General features: G+C 42.5%; 1 protein-coding gene across 2 annotated transcripts in view; it reads left to right on the top strand.

Annotated features, from left to right (window-relative positions):
* Positions 1-949: 949 nt before the first annotated feature.
* LOC126416237 (calcium release-activated calcium channel protein 1-like) overlaps positions 950-10,653 on the top strand; it is a 563,134-nt gene continuing 553,430 nt past the window's right edge. For both annotated transcript variants that reach the window (XM_050083878.1, XM_050083894.1), the window contains exon 1: positions 950-1,135. The gene's annotated coding sequence lies outside the window, so the exon portion shown is untranslated. The remainder of the gene's footprint in view (positions 1,136-10,653) is intronic.

Below are 10,653 nucleotides of genomic sequence, written 5' to 3'. Positions count from 1 at the left end.
TACACACCTATTTGTGGGATATAGCAGGGAAACCATGGAGGTAGTGACCACATTCAGTTATCTCGGTTCCCAGATCTCTGCTGATGGCGACTGCAGCCATGAAATCCGGAGACGCCTGTTGCTCGGTAGACAGGCGATGTCAAACCTTGACAAGGTTATAAGGCACAGAGATATAACACTAGCAACAAAGATCCGTATTGTGAGGGCTATGGTCTTTCCAGTTGTATGGATGTGAGACCTGGACCATTAGAGGGGCTGAACGGCGAAGAATTGACTCCATCGAATTGTGGTGTTGGAGGAAATTTCTTAGAGTTCCATGGACTGCAAAGAGAACCAACAGATCAATATTGGAGCAAATAAAACCAAATTTCTCCCTAGAAGGTCTAATGTTAAAACAAAAGCTGACCTACTTTGGACACACATTGCGAAGGCATGCCTCGCTGGAAAAAAACATTAATGCTGGGGAAGATTGAAGGAACTAGAAGAAGAGGACGTCAGAGGATGAGATGGATCGATGGCATCACAGAAGCAATGTGTTCCAACCTGGAAGGTCTACGGGAGAAAGTGCAAGACAGGAAAAAGTGGCGTGATTTGGTTCATGGGGTCACGAAGAGTCGGAACCGACTAAACGAATGGAGAGAGAGAGAGTAACAGAACTGAGCGCTCTGCCGAGAACAGCGCCAAGGGCACGCACCCGGACTGCCGTACCCCAGTTACGCCACTGCGTGACATTCACCTGCAGGCGAGTGGGAGGAATGCGCGGGTCGTGTTGAGGCCGAGAAGAGACGGCGCCCCAGTTTTCGTTCCTCAATCTCGATAGGCGATTGCAGGAATCAGCAGAGACCGCGGCGGGTCGAGCGCTTCGCGTGCCGCGCTGTGGTGTGTTGTGGTGGGCGTGCGCAGCGGACGCTTGTAAGGGGGGGGATCGGAGGGGCAGAGCCGCCACCAGCTGGGACGTGTGCCCGCCGCTCAGTTGTTGCGTGCCCGCGTCGCCGTTCACAATAAGCCTCCGAGTATCTCGCGTAGTGCGCTGCCGTGCCGCACAGTGCCGTGTGCTTTTTATTCGCGTCGTTTCGTGTTCTGTTCCGCTGTGCTGTGACCACACATGGGCGCTCCCTGGACTCTCCCCGCGCAGGTCAGTAACCGTGCCAGATGCTCTCTCTCTCTCTCTCTCTCTCACCCCATCACATGCTGTCACTGACACATTGTTCCGCAAACAATGGCGCGAGGCTTGCTCTAATTTTAAGATTAAACGATGTCGGTGAAAATGTGCAGCTGTTTTATGTCTCCTGAAATCTTATACTCTTAATGTTTTTTCAGCATTCGTATTTCACCCGTCAAATACTTATGCAGTCACATTAATAGAAGTCATAGTAAGCAACAACTCACGATGCGATTGGAGTGGTTCTCTCAATCTTTAATGTTCCAGTTCGTCTGCTCGGTACTCAGAGTTGCAACATAATTCGATCTGAAGTTTTGTCTCCTGCGTGTAATGTGTCCACACTAGTGAGCTATGCGTCTATGAGAGCTAAATTCGAAATTAAAACCAACATTGCCACTAGAAGACACCTAAGATTGGGATTCACCTCCTGACTGATAAATCCAAACCTCAATGAAGATTTTGGGTGCAATCATGAATACCACCTGTGCGAATACATCTAAAACTGATATGGTGAGACCGTGGCTGTGTATAATTAATGTAGGTTTATTCTTGCAAAGAAGACAGCAACCAGCCACTATTAATAGTAAGAATCAAACTACATAAAATATTTTTCTTAAAAAAATATTTAGGGACGTTTCTTGTGACAACAGTAATGAACCGTTTAGCTACGATGAGAGCAGCATCTGTAAACAGCACCGCAATAGTCGCTATGAATAGCGGCTGGTTGCTGCTTCTTCTTTGTAAGAATCAAGCTACATAAAATATTCTTCTTAAAAAGATATTCATGGATGTTTCTTGTGACAACAGTAATGAACCGTTTAGCTACGATAAGAGCAGTATCTGTAAAGAGCACCGCAATTTATTGTTGTCACATTTACTTAATGTGCAAATACGTCTCTTTTCTGACGCTAATTGACAGTCTTTTATTATAAACATCTATTTATCATTAGGGCAAGATTTTGAGAGCCCCTCCTTGTATACGTCTCTTTTCTGGCGCTAATTCAAAAAATGGCTCTGAGCACTATGGGACTCAACATCTGTGGTCATAAGTCCCCTAGAACTTAGAACTACTTAAACCTAACTAACCAAAGGACATCACACACATCCATGCCCGAGGCAGGATTCGAACCTGCGACCGTAGCAGTCGCGCGGTTCCTGATTGAGCGCCTAGAACCGCTGACGCTAATTGACAGTCTTTTATTATAAACATGTATTTATCATTAGGGCAAGATTTTGAGAGCCCCTCCTTGTATACTGAACCTGAAGTCAAGTTTTTAATTTTTTTGTTTCTGTTTATTTCTGCCACTATCTAAAATATCGATAGAAAACAACACGTAACACTACTTGAAGTTTTCACGATAAACAGTAATTTACACTGGTGTCATCACTAAAATTCTGACGTAATTACACCGACAAAAATGTTAATCTTGCTCGATAAGTGTGTATTAGGACAAGGTTTCATGCATTGAAACGCAACGCAAAAATTCAGATCGAAGTGTATGGTGACTGTATTTTTTTGTGTTTTGTTCCTTTCAAAAATCCATTGACCGCTTTTTCCTAAAACATGATCTTCCACGCACGTTACAGATCAACAACAGGTAAACGTGTATATGGTTATGGTTGAATTAAAATTAATTTTTTCGTCTCTGCCTGATACCCGCTCATATATACGTAAGAGGAGCAAGAACTGTCCTTTTCTGACTCTTATGGCGTTACACATGTTTCCACTTGTAGTTCACAAGTGATCAATCGAGAGAAGTGCGATCCCAGAAACGTATACTCCCTCTCTCTCTCTCTCTCTCTCTCTCTCTGCGACTGGGAAGGGAGAACGTTTTCGTGCTTATAAATAGCCTCTCTGTTTTGAAAGGTGTAGCAGCGTGGCGCTGCTGCTTAACGTAGCGTATTCCTAAGGAAAACAACATCTAACAGTGCTAAGTATGTGTGGCTTGTGATAGCTGCAAATTGGCTCTGACTATGGACGCACTGTGCTGGAGAACGTTCCCGCTGTCGATGCGCTGCGGTGGAACCTTCTGTTGCGTGCATTCCCGTTACCCTCGGTGACAAATTGGAATCTCTAAATTAATTGTTATACAGAACAGAAAGTAAACGTCTTATTAGCTAAACGAATCGAGAAGCCCCGCAGTAGACGTATCTATTTCCTGCAGACATTTTCATTTCTGGAACATACACAACAAGAATAGAGAAGCGCGGGAAAATGACTGCGTCTTGTATTTACCCCTTTGTACACTGTTCAAGAGTGATTAATTATCCTAGACGTGAAACCTAAAAATTGTTATTTACCATGAGGGACGAATTTGTAATTAGATCCTTGAACATACAGAGAGGCTATGATGTGGAGAAAAAAATCACTTGTTACGTCTCAAATCATACGCCATCCCACTCAAAGGTTTAGTTCAGAGTCTTAATTACATAACTGAGGTGACAAGGGTTATGGGACAGCGATGTGCACGTATGCAGATGGCGGTAGTATTACGTACACAAGGTACAAAAGGGCAATGCATAGGGGAGCAGTCATTTGTACTGAGGTAATTCGTGTGGAAAGGTTTCCGACGTGATTATGAGCGCACGACGGGAATTAACAGACTCTGAACACAAGAGCTAGGCACATGGGACATTCCATTTCGGAAGTCGTTAGGAAGTTCAATATTCCGCTATCAACAATGTGAAGACTATGCCGAGAACACCAAATTTCAGACTTTACCTCTCACCACTGACAATGCAGTGGACGACGGCCTTCAATTAACGACCAAGAGCAGTTGTCAGTGGTTAAGACATTCAACACTGCGCGTAATAACCGCATAAATCATTGTGGGATGTTCTACGAACGTATCTGTTTGGACAGTGCTGCGAAATCTGACGTTAATGGGCTACGGTAGCAGATGACCGACGCCAAGTAGGTGCTAATTGAACGACATCGCCTGCAGCTCCTCTCCTGAGCTCGTGACCACACCGGTTGGATCCTAGACGACTGGAAAACAGTGGCCTGGTCAGATGAGTCCCGATTTCAGTTGGTAAGAGCTGATGGTAAGGTTCGAGTGTGGCGCAGACCCCACGAAACCATGGACCCAAGTTGTCACTGTGCAAGCTGAAGGTATCTTCATAATGGTGTGTGATGTGTTTACATGAATGGACTAGGTTCTCTGGTCCATCTGAACCGATCATTCTGAAAATAATTACGTTCGGCTAATTGGACACCATTTGCAGCCATTCAAGGACTCCGTGTTTCAAAATAATGATGTAATCTTTATGGATGACAATGCGCCATTCACTGGGACACAATTGTTTGTGACTGGAATGAAGAACATTCCGCATAATCCGAGCGAATTATTTGGGCACCCGTTGAAGAACGGTGAAACGATAACTGAATGGAAATGGAAATTTTCGGCTACTTGGAGCCCATTTGCGCCGGCCATTGTGTCCGAGCGGTTCTAGGCACTTCAGTCCGGAACCGCGATGCTGCTACGGCTGCAGGTTCGAATCCTGCCTCGGAACTCGTATTCGGGAGCAGATGGGTTCAATGCTGTGTACGTTTTCCATTGTTTCTTTAGATCACTGCAGGCAAATGCTTTGACAGTTCAGTTGTTGAGACCATAGCGTATAGCATAGCATGTATTGCGAAAAACATTAGGCATATGTCCACCATTCACGTTTTGGCAGTAGCGAATGTGTAGCACAAGGTATTGCATGATCTTCTGCAAGGTTTTACGCGAAAGTCCACGGATTGCTATGTTAATGTTAGCTTTGAGGACAGCAAGTGTTGATGGATTATTCCTGTAGCCTTTGTCTTCGAGAAAACTCCAAAGAAGAAAAAAGGGGCCGATAGATCTTGCGATCTCGGCGGCCAGCAAATGTTTCACGAGACATGACCCGATAAGGAAACAACTCTTTGAAGAAGTGCGGTGTTCCGTCCAGCGGTATGGCTGTTATGCACCGTCACGCTGAAACCACATTTCGTTGTTTTCCATAGCCAATAATGGTCTTAGGAAAGTATTTAACATGTCACGGTAACTTTCACCATGGCCCGTCCGGTTTTCAGTGCGGTCTAACGCACAGCTTTCCGGATTGGGAGGGATCGCCTGGTCCCCGGCACGAATCCGCCCAGCGGACTTGTGTCGAGGTCCAGGTGAGCTGGCCAGTCTGTGGATGGTTTTTAGGCGGTTTTCCATCTGCCTTGGCGAATGCGGGCTGGTTCCCCTTATTCCGCCTCAGCTGCACTATGTCGGCGATTGCTGCACAAACAAGTCCTCCACGTACGCGTACACCACCATTACTCTACCACGCAAACATCATAAGGGTTACTCTCATCTGGTGTGAAACGTTCCCTTGGGGGGGGGGGGGGGTTGGAGGCTCCACCGGGGGCCAAACGGCACAATAACCTTGAAAGAGTGGTTCGGTGTGGGGCGGCGGAGGGGTGAAGTGGACTGTAGTAATCGTCGTGGGGTTGTGGACCACTGCGGCTGCGGCGGGGACGGAACCTCTCCGTCGTTTCTAGGCCCTCGTTTAACATACAATACAATACAGTGGTCCCTATCCACAGTGGCAGTCATACCTTCTGATTTCTAAAATATAATTGGCCAGACACACGATGCAACGTTATATCACACGATACTGTAACATGTACCTCTTGGAGAGGTTTTTCGTGGATAATTTCTAGTGGTTCCGTGGCCCAAATGCGGCAGTGTTTATTGGCAGAGCCATTTAGATCAATATTAGTTTCATCGCCCATCATAAGTTTCTTGTGGAAATTCACTTGCAAGTTGAGCTTGTTTTAGCAAGTGAAACATGAATTTTATAGGAATATGTGCGTAAAGCAGCTGTGTAACAAGGATTTGGGTTTGCCAAGCTCCTGAGACCGACGACGAAGTGTCTTTTGGGCTCTGCTTGGCACTGATGCATGGGTGTTGTCAGTATTTGCTCCGCTCTGCGGGAACTTTGGACGTCCACTTCAGAGACTGTCGGCATCGTCATCAGTGTCACGGAACTGATTCATGCATCTTCTTACGACGCGTTTGATGTCGCAGTACAAACATTGAATTTACTTTTGTGTGCCCTCTGGACTTGCACAACTTTTTTCCTTGTGTCAAGTATTCAACTACGACCAGAGTTGTGCCAAATACTTCATTAAAGATATTTAAATTCGAAATACAAATACCTGGTTATTTTTTCTCTTTCAAATTTAAATACAAAATGCCTTTAAATAAAAGTTTTAAGTACAAAATGCAAATATATGTTGTAGAAATAGCTTTACTCAAGTAAAATACCTCTAGCTATTGCACATCTTACATGCCATTTATTTCTTTTAGTGTAACACTAGTAATTGTTCAATTTTTTTTTCTTTCTTGCTCCGCTTATAGGGCATCATTATTACTCCACCAAAGGAAAATAGTCATTCAACGGAACAGAACTTGGTAAACAAGTATTACAGTGGCTGTAGAAGAGAGTCCTCAACAAACATATAATAAGATACAACCTTTTTTTTATCAGGATGTTGCAAGTTCTTTCTGTCTTCCTCTCCTTGCTTCATCTTCCATACTCCTGAAATAAACTGTTCTTCAACGTATTCTCTGCTAGCCTTCGGTACCTATTTCAGTTTGAAAAAAAAAGATAAGGTATAGATGCTAATATGCCATCCTTTGCTTCAGGATCCTAAAATTTATAGACTCTCTCAGAACCTATTAAGATTTTAATAACGTCTACCAGCACACCCCAGTGCGCATATATGTCCATTTGTGTGCTGCTTAACATTCTTTTTATTCTCATTAGTTCTGGCAGAAGACATCCATAGTAGGTATCTTTGTCCCTTCTAAATTTCTGATGCCGTCAGCAGTAGGTTGTAAATAACTTATGTATTTACTAAGATAGTGTATTTCAATTTCTTTATAAGCTGCTAATCCGAGTTTCCTTAGAGTTTCATTTAAAGTATCCTTGACTGTGAGTAGACCTTGAATAGAATTATAGCATGAATTCAGCCATGTTTGACATGGATAAGTAGGGGATTTTCCAGTTGATTTTAAATAGGTTGCACAAGCTTTGCTGCCCGAAGTGGCCGAGCGGTTCTAGGTGCTACAGTCTGGAACCGCGCACGCTACGGTCGCAGGTTCGAATCCTGCCTCGGGCATAGATGTGTGTGATGTCCTTACGTTTAAGTAGTTCTAAGTTCTAGGGGACTGATGGCCTCAGAAGTTAAGTCCCATAGTGCTCAGAGCCATTTGAACCATTTTTTTCACAAGCTTTAGGAGACCCTGAACACAGATTCCAAAGTGCATGACATTTTGACGTGACTGCATCATAAACATTTTTGTATGAATTATTTTGAGATCTGGGCCTATAAAATTCTCTTGAAGCTATTAAATGTATTGTGTAGACCTTGCCCCATTCTTCAATTGCTTTGGGGTTCACAGATGATTTTAGTATGTTTACATTATACAAACAATAATGACAAATGTATAACATGTATTCAAGTCTCTCTGACTTTTCAAATAATTAAGGTCATGGTCATATTCAGTTGAAAGGTATACCTTTCGCGCTTATTGCGCCTCATGTATATGTCGTGGAACTACTTTTGTTTAAACACATGGCTCATTAAATGAATGAAAACGACGAAACATGAAACAAAAAATTCAAGAGAAGATTGTTGCATTTTACACATACAAAATATCTGTGTTCTAAGTGTTTCAAATGAAACAGAAAATGCTTTTTGAAAAAAAGATGTATTTCAAATACAAAGTAAAAGTAGGTATTTTACATTTTGCATTTACATATCAGACACGTGTATTTCACATACTTTATATCTCTGACTATGACAGCACGTTCTTTATCTCGCCATTAATCTATCACATGACTAATCTGCTAGGTAATAGCAATTTTTGGCAGAAAATGAAAAGTTCATAATAAAAGTATTAAGCGTTTTATGTAGTTCAGACGGGGACAATGCTTTGGGACACCCCATATCTTTTCGCCTACTTCCTCGCTTTACGATCTTCTCTCTTTCTTTTGCAATATTGCAGTGCCTGTGTTATTAAGAAAAACGGTGCAACGTTCCTTCGAACATGCTTGCATGTCCAAAGGAACAGGCACTGAGGCGACACAGTCGTTATGAAATATATAAAATGTACTCGCAGTTGCGAATACGAACTACCATTGGCTGTAAAGGGATATGCATGGATGTCCGAAGGAACATTGCATCGTTCTTCTTAACACCACAGGCACTTCAATATCGTGTTTATCCGCCGATTCTAACTAGCAACTTCATTCTATTAAAAATTTTACTCTCTTGTATGGGAACAACATAACGTATGTACGAGTACAGGTTGGGACGCAGAATGGACTTTTGGGTGCCGGCGTGACTCGTGCACGGATAGACAAAGCGGTTAAGGCGACAGCTGGCGAAAAGCGGGAAACCCGGGTTCGAGTCCCGATCCGGCACGGATTTTTACTGTCGTCATTCCCTTATACAACTGATGGTGGTTCGTGTCGCAACTTGCGAATACATTTCGTATATTTCTCTCATTTTCCCTAGTATTTGTCCCGTCTCGTAAGGTGTCCGCTTCTTCACGATTCGGGAAATTTCATTTCATTACTACCTTAGCACGCGCTGCTTAACTCACGTAGAGTACAGGGATTTTTGTTTTTTGTTTTTCTTTAATCGAATTTTCACAATCCTCTAAAGTTTTCACGCTAATTAAGCCATAGAAGTATGGTCCTTTCGAATGTACGTCAAGTGATTCTAGTACCTGGAATCCAAAGTTTTTGTTAATCACGCCTTCTACGTTCTTGTGGTGATATTTTCCATGGAAACAATCTTCCCTTGTATCTTCCCTTATATCTGCACGAGACGTGATTTATTAAATTTCATAGATTTACCTTTACAAAACTGTCAATACAACGAAATATGTTCGTAAAAGTTATCATCCCTTATTTCACCCCCTTAGGGACTGAATTTCCAAAACCAGTGAAACACGTATTTTTTTTATTTCTAACAGTAAAGCCATATACAAGTTTTCATAAACTTTGCTTTGAAAATACTTTCACAATGGGGTTGCATTTCCAAAAACAGTGAAATCCGTATTTATTTATTTCTAATAGCGAAACCAAATATAAATTTTCATAGACTTAACTTCAAGAATGCTTTCATAACGAAATAGTTCGTAAAACTTTTCATCCCCTATTTCATCCTCTAAGGGGCTGAATTTCCAAAAAAATAAAAAACGTATTTTTTTATTTTTAACCGTGAAGTAAAATATCAGTTTTCATAGACTAGCTGTAAAAATACTTGAGTGGTTCTTGAATAGTGATTTATTTTGGAAAAAAAAATTCACCCACTATTCCGCACCCGTAGTGGTTACATTTCGTAAAATATTGAAACACGCATTTCTTTATTTCTGAACGAGAAACCAAATACCAATTTTAGTAGGTCTAGTTTCAAAATTGCCTTACTAGCGACATCTTTTCAAAAAACTCTTCTTCCCCTATTTCACCCCCTTAAGTGTAGAATTACGGAAAATCTCTTCCTAAACGACGACTACAGTATAAGATTCACACCCTGTCCAAATTTCCAGTTTCTATCCCTAATGGTTTAGACTGAGCGATGATGAGCCAGTGAGTCAGTCAGTCGGGACATTGCCTTATATATGGGGAGATTTAACCAGTGGCATGCCCTTTCTGACGCCACAGTTGACAAGGTAACTTGAGGAACGAAAGTAGTGTGCGCGACCTGTCTGTGAGCCGTGAAAACTGTGACCTGTGTCTTACCATATTTTAAATGTTTTTGTAACTTTTCCTCTGAGGCGGGATTTGGGGACCAGCCCAGCATTTGCCCAAAGGAGCGTGGAAAATCGCCTCAAAACAACACTCCTCTGTACCAACCCAAGGTCGTTAGTCCAGCACTCAGTCTCGATCCGGGTCTCGCTCACTACACTCTATCTCAAGCTATGGAACGTCCCCTTTGAACAATTATACATGACTGTGGTTAAACTGACATACAATATTTTTAGCGCAACGCAATCTGACTTTCAAAAATCCCTACAAAAGAATGGCCCTGACTATCATTAACCTATACCTTTCACAAATCACTTACCTCACAAAAATCTTCGTTGCTCGAACTACTGCAATACAGCGAGCGCCACTACTGCCAGCCAAATAAAAGATTCAAACTACGGAAGGCACTAACTACTGATAGGCATAGTTAGCAAATGAAAGATTTTAATAGAGAACAAACAATGTATTTACCTTAATAGTCATAATATATATAGCAGTTCATGACATCCAGTCTTACAAATTTCAAAACTCCGCCATTTCTCTCCCCACATCCACCACTGCTGGCGGCTCACCTCCAACTGCTCAACGCTACACGCTGTTCACATCCATCTGCCCAACACTACAATGGCAGACAACAATGCAAACTAGCCACAGACTGCACACAGCACAGCCAGTGGTTTTTCATACAAAGCGCTACATGGCGTTACCAATAA

This window comes from Schistocerca serialis, chromosome 1 (assembly GCF_023864345.2).
Source record: "Schistocerca serialis cubense isolate TAMUIC-IGC-003099 chromosome 1, iqSchSeri2.2, whole genome shotgun sequence".
Taxonomy (NCBI): domain Eukaryota; kingdom Metazoa; phylum Arthropoda; class Insecta; order Orthoptera; family Acrididae; genus Schistocerca; species Schistocerca serialis.
Note: the sequence above shows the minus strand (reverse complement) of the source record. Positions and strands in the feature narration are given on the sequence as shown.